Raw genomic sequence first — 7,522 nt, forward strand, 5'->3', positions numbered from 1 at the left:
TAGTGGACCTCAGGAAATCCCATAAAATCCAGGATCTACCTTTGAATTTCTGTAGAGTTCATGCGAGTAGAATTTAAAGCAGATTTTATCAGCAGTGGGTTTTTTTTTTTTTTTTTTTTTTCAGAAATTAAAAAGTACATTTTTTCACTCTAGTTTAAGAGTGAGAATTGATTCCCGTGGTTCCTACAGCGTGGATGCCCTGTGAGGCTCCTGGCTGTGTCAGGTGCCATATGGAGAGATGGTGTTCCATTCTTGGTGGTTGGTATCCCACGCACTTCAGTACAGGAAAGCACCCAAAAAGGAAAGAATTGCGCACTTGCTCCTGCTTGGGATGGAAAATGCTGTTAAAGGGAACACTGAGACTGCCATCAGACTCATCTTTTTTGTTGTTGTTGTGCCAACTTCTGAATCTGGTTAAAAACTGCCCAAGGGTGGAACTGCGTTTATATCATAGAATGGCCTGGATTGAAAAGGAACTCAAAGATCGTCTAGTTTTAACCCCTGCTATGTGCAGGGTCACCAAACACCAGACCAGACTGCCCAGAGCCACATCCAGCCTTGCCTTGAATACCTCCAGGGATAGAGCAGCCACAATACATTCACCCATGCACTTCATTACCCATGTTTGCATCAGCTTAATTGGATTAGCTTGCCTGATGCTTCTTCTGAATACCTTTAATGAAGACAAGAAGTTCTTTTATCTAGACTGAGCTCTTATAATTTATCCTAACAGAGGTACCAAAGCAATTTATTGTAATGTTTTACCTTGTGTGTGTCTTCGTAGCAGTAGAAAGAAGCTGTGTGTCTGGAGAACCTTTGGAGCCCTCTTCTCCTGCCCCTGCTATGCTTCTGTATTTCAGTGCCTCGCTGCCCACCATCTCAGCATCCTCTGCACAAGTAACCTTAACTTAATGTCGTGTTTCAGATGCTACATATTTCACATTCAACATTATCTACTGTAACTCTGCACATAAACAACTAGCAGCGTTCTTAGGAGCTGTCCTTTGCATGCCTTACATCACATTCAGATGCAGGTCGCGTTTGCAACTCAAAATATGTGCAATGTAGATTCATAAATTTTACAAGGAACAACACAATGTAATGAGAGGTGTGTCATCTTCGGTTTCTCACTTGAGAGGCAGCAGCACAGCACCAGAGATTTATTTGCTATCCCAGCCACTGACTTTTGTGTAGGCAATAGCGCATCACTTTGCTTTAGCCTGCCCATAGGTATAAAGATGTTTTGCAAAAGGGAAAAAGGTCAGACAGCAGTCCACCAGTAAAGACAGCAAGGAAGGAGATGTGGGTTTCTATTCCAAGTGTGCTGTGAGCTAGAGTGAGGAGAAATATAAAAAGGAAAGAACTGTTCTTTGAATCTGACTAACCTCTCAGCTTGTCTTTAGGGGTTTGAAATAATGTCTGCGTCGTGTTCAAGTGCAATCGTTGGAGATGAAAAATCTCTGTTCTGCAGCCTGAAATCAAATTACTGTGGAGATGATTCCCTCCCACCTTGAGTGAAACTCATATTGGGGCTGATGTTTCAGCGTTAATTTTGCCATCCTGTGAGATATGTCTGTGAGTGGAAGGGATGCTCTTGTGGTGTCTTGTGGCACCTGCAGTGCCAAGGGATGGGAGAATGGCTGGCAGGAGCAGCACTGCGCAGACCTGTACTGCAGCCTGGAGGGGCTGCCATAGATCATCTTTTTTCCAGTATCATAGAAACTGTGTATGCATCTTAGGAAAAATGAACAGATTATAGCCCTCTAAATCAAGGCAAATGCGTGCTGGCATTGAATACTGAACACAAAACTGTGTGCAACGTGTGTTGGGAGGCTGAATTCACTTTTCAGTTAACATGGGTGTCAGCAGCACCAAGGGTGCACACACCAAGTGAAGTCTGGAAGCTGGAAGGTATTACGGATAGTCATATTAAGTGTCTTGCACAAACAAATTTGAATGGAAAACAGCAAAACAGTTCTCCAAATAAAGGTGCAATGCGTTGTCTAGTGATGTGACGTATTGTCTGGTTTTGTTCTTATTTGAGACACAACCAATTAACAGTAGGGTTACAGCAAAAAGACATGATTCAGGTTATTGCTTTTCCAGGGCAACGCTCCTTGCATGGCTTTGTTTGAGCACATCCCACTGGATGCAGAGCCTCAGCAAAGCAGGGAATGTCTCCTGCATAGCAATTCATAGAAATGGGAGGCCGTATTACCGGCTGTGTTTTAAAAGCTTGCGATCCCGAAGGTCGGGGTTCTGTCATTTGTTTATTGATTTGCCTTTTGTAGTAGTACCCCACATTCTTCAATAGGCTCGCCCATCCGCAGGGTTAGGAAACCTCAGCAGATGATGTGGATTTGTTGTGATCAGAATTCCCAGTGAAGGCAACTATGCAATCAGAATATCGCAATGACCGATGCTCTGTTGCTCAGGAAGGTTTCCATTTTGGCAACCAGCTGCAAAGTAGGTGCTCAGCAAAGAGCAATGCTAGAAGTGTACAAAAGGGAAATGAAAATTTTTTTACCCTTGGTTACTTCCTATGAGTTCATAATCATAATTTGAGAGAACCTGACTGACCGAAAATCAAAAATATTAAAGCTTAAAGCGAATATTATTTTTGAAATGGAGTACTTTAGGAGCATTTGGATGCTTTAAATAACTGTGTATGTGTCGGATGTCACCATTTCTTGTATTATTAATAAAAGTAGCATCTTTGCATCTTCCGATTCTAATTATTTCTCTAAATATCTCCAGGAAATAGAAGCACAAAATAGCGAGCATTGAATAATACTGAGTAAGCATCTTCTGGAGAACGTGCCTGTGAGATGAGTCATGCTCACGTTTACAGCTGGACATGGATCTACAAATCATAAAATAAGTACAAATTACAGAATTGCTAACTGTGATAATTACCATGAGATCCAGATATGAGTCAGTACCATCTTGCTATGTGAGCATCTCCACTAATCTCCTTGCACGTTTCTCTATGTTGGATCGTACTCCTTACTCTATAATCATAATATAATTGATAGAACACCAAAATCAGTTATTCAGTTGTATTTTAGAGGTGTGGCAGACTGCCTTGGTGGAAACAATTCATCTCATTACTGCAGTGTTTTGGTGTTATTTCTCAGAAGATGGGAGTGATGTAAAGCACTGAGTTGTCAGGAGAAACCACCAGACAGTCTCTGTGAAGGAGCATTTGTTACATGCAATGCCTGCTACGTTTACACCCATGTATTGTTGTTTAGCATTTCTCTTTAGAAATTAAAACCTTTTCAACTGTATCGAGGTATGAGACAGAAGGAAATGGACTCCTTCACTTGCTAATTATATTGGGGAAACTGTATGATTAACCTTGTGGAGGAAAGAAGATAGTGCTGGTACATGGCAAAGCACTGGTAGAACTAACTGTGGATCTTGGGTTTTCAATGGAAGCCACCCTTCTTGGCAATTGATTTTTTATTAAATCTTTTTTAATATTGTCTTCTCATGGAAATGTCAGATGTTTTCCAGAGTCTGGGATATAGAGGCTTGATTTATTAGAAAAGGTCAAGAATGTGAAATTTTCCAACTACATTTTTCCCAGTGAATGTGAATGAATGGATCACTGTAGCCAGTGAATTGAAAGAACACAGTTTTACATGTAGTTGCAGCATCAGAGGCCCTTTTTCTTCAGCCTTCAGAAAGAAATCATTTGGGTGTTATTTATGCTCAAAAGATTCCCCATCCGCCCCCCTCTCCCCCCCAAGCTTTTTCCAGTCTGTAGCTGAAAGCTGTGAAAATCTCCACTTTTCATGTAAGAAAAGAAACAGTCATAGAACCACAGAATGGCCTGGGTTGAAAAGGACCACAATGCTCATCCAGTTCCAACCCCCTGCTACGTGCAGGTCGCCAACCAGCAGACCAGGCTGCCCAGAGTCACATCCAGCCTGGCTTTGAATGCCTCCAGGGATGGGGTATCCACAGCCTCCTTAGCAACCTGTTCCAGTGTGTAGGATAGAGAAGAGCTCATCCAAAATAATAATAAATTTAAAAATTGAGGTTTTAACACAAACCTGAGATGTGACAGTGGTCTAGCCTTGAGTTTTTGACACAGGGATGTTGATGCACTTACCATTAAAACCAGATTTCCAAAGAGATGTTTTAAAACAAACAAAGAAAAAAAAGCCCCAACAACTCAGAGTGTTTTTTTTTTAAAAAAAAAGATTTGCAAAAAAAAATCTGTTTTTAGGTACAAGTAATCATTTTCTTAAGAATCGTTTTGTATCAGTTAGTTTATTCATTCTGTCAGGGGCAAACGTTCCTAATAGATAGTGAATAGTTATGGTCATTAACAAAATAGATCTCTGCCAATGTTATTAACAATGCTGCGTGTGCTGTTCTGACTGGTGAAGGCATACCTGCAGGATGGAGCTAGCTGTATGGAACAGCTATAGCACTAGCTGACCAGGCAGCATCTTATTAAATCAACAGAAATGATTCGAAAACCTTAAGCAACAGAGCATGTTTACGCTCAGTGCCCACCCTGTCAGCATCATTTGGTGCTAACTGATGGCTTCTGGTAGCAGTCATGAAGGGTAAAGGTGGCAACAGCACAGAGGCTGAACCACCCCTGCATTTCAAAAGCAGCATCCGGAGGCAGGATTCAGGCACCTGGTCAGTGTACTGACTTTGCCACATGTGAATGCCTGCTCTCAGCCTACTGGGCTACAGTAAAATAGCAGAAGTGCAGTTGGTTTTTCTTTTGAAAGATCAACCTGTTCACTGAAATAGTTTTGAGAGAAACAATTAGGTGGTGCTGGGTTGGGACAGGCTGAGTGCTCCCTTCTGTGGGCGCCGTGCATGTTGGAGCAATTGAATTGCACAAGGCACCAGTAGATTTGATGTGCTGGTTTCACCTTACCCTGAGGAAGACCCTGCTACTGTGTGAGGAAGAAAGGGACCAGAAAACAGCAGCTAAAGCCAAGGGGAAGATCCATCAAAGGCAGGTCACTCAGCAGCTGCAGTGCCAGCAGGTGTGACATCACCCCTGGGTGTGTGAAAAGGAGCTTTCTGAAAACTGTGACACCTGAGAGCTTCAGTATGTAGAGCAGGAGCTGAAGGGAGGAGAACTGTCTGAATCTTCACCTGGAGCAAGTGGCCAATCAAAAGAGAAGGTGGCAAAGCCCACTTAGAGCAGGAGGTGGAGGTGGTGACATCTCCTTTAGTCTAACATCACACTGGGACATTTCTGATGCAGGGTTGTTTCTGCAGAGGCTATGCTGCAGCAGCAAGGCCCTGGCTGCTGAGAGGAGTGAAGGCAGCTCTGAAACTGGAGAAGCCCTGTGCAGCATCGAGGGCACCATGTATGAACCACAGCAAGCAGGCAGCATGGGAACTGCTTCCCTTCTCTTCCCAAGAACTGGGGCTGCATAAGCACAAGGCACAGAAGTGCCTTAGGATGAATTTGGTTGGATTGCTGGCCACTAGGCTGAGGCTTCTGGTCTCTGGCTTGCAATCCTGAGCCTTGTGACACAACTAGTTAGGAATTACAAGCTGATATCATGTTATCTTTATCGTGTGTCTTATGTTCAAAGCTGAATCGCAGTGTAACATTGACTTCTGGGCAATGATCTCTGAGTAGAATAAACTGTTTGTGACCTATCATCTGTGGCTTGTACATGGAGAAAACTATGGGAGGTATTTCCTACTGGAAATAAATTTTTCTTTCAAGACAAAGGCACGATCACTTGAAAGGCACTGCATGATTGCAGTGTGGTCACAGGGAGGTTAGATGCAATTGGTTTTGTTTTGCTCTTGCCAGTGACGTTTTTTTATGGTATCATCTTATCTCTGATTTCTTTTACAACATATGTGCTCTAAGTATATTCTTGAAACCCAGAGGAAAAATATCACATTGACGTATAAATGCTATCAAATGATCTCTGTCCAATTATTAATTCCTGGGTAGCAATTGAAACTGTGTAATAATTTAGGTTGACTGGGAACTTTGAAGGCCATCTGATACAAACCTTTATGGAAAGCAGTGTTGCTTTTGTCTCCTCTTGGGTGAAACAGACTGTACTATCTGCCTAATGCTTTCCCGAATGTTGAGTTGTAATCACACGTTCTCTATTGGCAGTCACGTAGGAGGTTCTGAAGCACCAGAGCCTTCTGAAATAAATATCCACCAGCACCAGAAATAAATATCCCGCTATCCCTTGTGGAAGTTACAGAGGGCTGAGCTCTTTCTGCATGACCTCTGCAAGGATGTTGGTAGTGCTGGCATTTGGGTAACGCATGGAGACTGCTGTCATACTCTGGAGTTGGAATGGCTTATTTAAGGACTACGTATAATCAGTGTACTTACTCCAAGGTGATCAGCAGGAGAATACAAGCATGGGGCTTGTTTGCTATGAACAATTAAACTGACCTAAGCATCTTCAGAGTGTTTTGAAACCACAGTGCACTCCAGAGCATCACCACATCTGGTTGGGCGAATTCCTCTTCATCTTTGCCATTGATTAAAACATTTTCCTACTCCTGTTTTTGAATAGGTTTCGAGTTAAAGGGAGGTGTGGCTTAATTTAGTAATCTTTTCTCACATTTGTGACCCCAGTCAGAATTCAGGTTCTCACTCGTGAATGGGAAGGTTGTGTAGTTAGTTGTTTCTATTGAGCTGCACGATGGAATTCCCTCCTTAGAATCTATTCTTTATTTGCCGTAGCAATATCAGTACTAAACCAGATATAGCATCTATTTACAGTGATAGTGTACGCAGTCCTCTGCTTTTTTCTGGTGGATTTTTTTTTCTTAAGCAATTAGGATTTCCCTTGGATCCTGCTTGTTTCACAAGAACATCTCCCCTCATATTTTCTTCATGCACTTCAACTTTCACGTATACCTGAATCTGACAGCTTGAACCTGGGGAGTTTGGGTCATTACAGATCATGAAGTTTGTTTGACCCATTCTAGTCACTCGTTATGTTTTTCTCAAGATGCTCTCTTCAGTCAAGAAAGACAGGAAGCACTGAGGGTTTTTGCTTCTATATGCCAATAGAATACTTCCAAATTTGTTTTTTGTAGTTGTTGCAGAGGGATTGTTTCAAGAGTGATAATAAATAAAAAATAGTAGTTTACTGTTTATCTTCCTGAAGCCCTCCTAATAGGTAAAGGCATGAAATGTTGATGCGTATTTCTGTGTGAATGACAGATAACAGAAAGAACCAGTGGCTGTACTTGCTATGCCGAATTGTATTTTTAAAAGAAAAATCTCTAGGACTGAAGAAAACAATGTGATTTGTCATAACAGAAGCTTCAATATTTTTTACTTTTCTCTACCTCTGAAAGTATGACATGGATTGGAAGATGTGGTGCATTTTTTGTTTGCTCGTTCCTGTTTTCTTGTGCAAAAACAGTGCAACTGCTCTTTTATCTTTTTTTTTTTTTTTTTTTTTTTAATGAGTTATTCACAATGAAAGTGTATTATTTATTTATTTTTTACCCCAATTAAGAACTGGCCTGCAATTGTACTGAA

This window comes from Tetrao urogallus, assembly GCF_951394365.1.
Source record: "Tetrao urogallus genome assembly, chromosome: 9".
Taxonomy (NCBI): Eukaryota; Metazoa; Chordata; class Aves; order Galliformes; family Phasianidae; genus Tetrao; species Tetrao urogallus.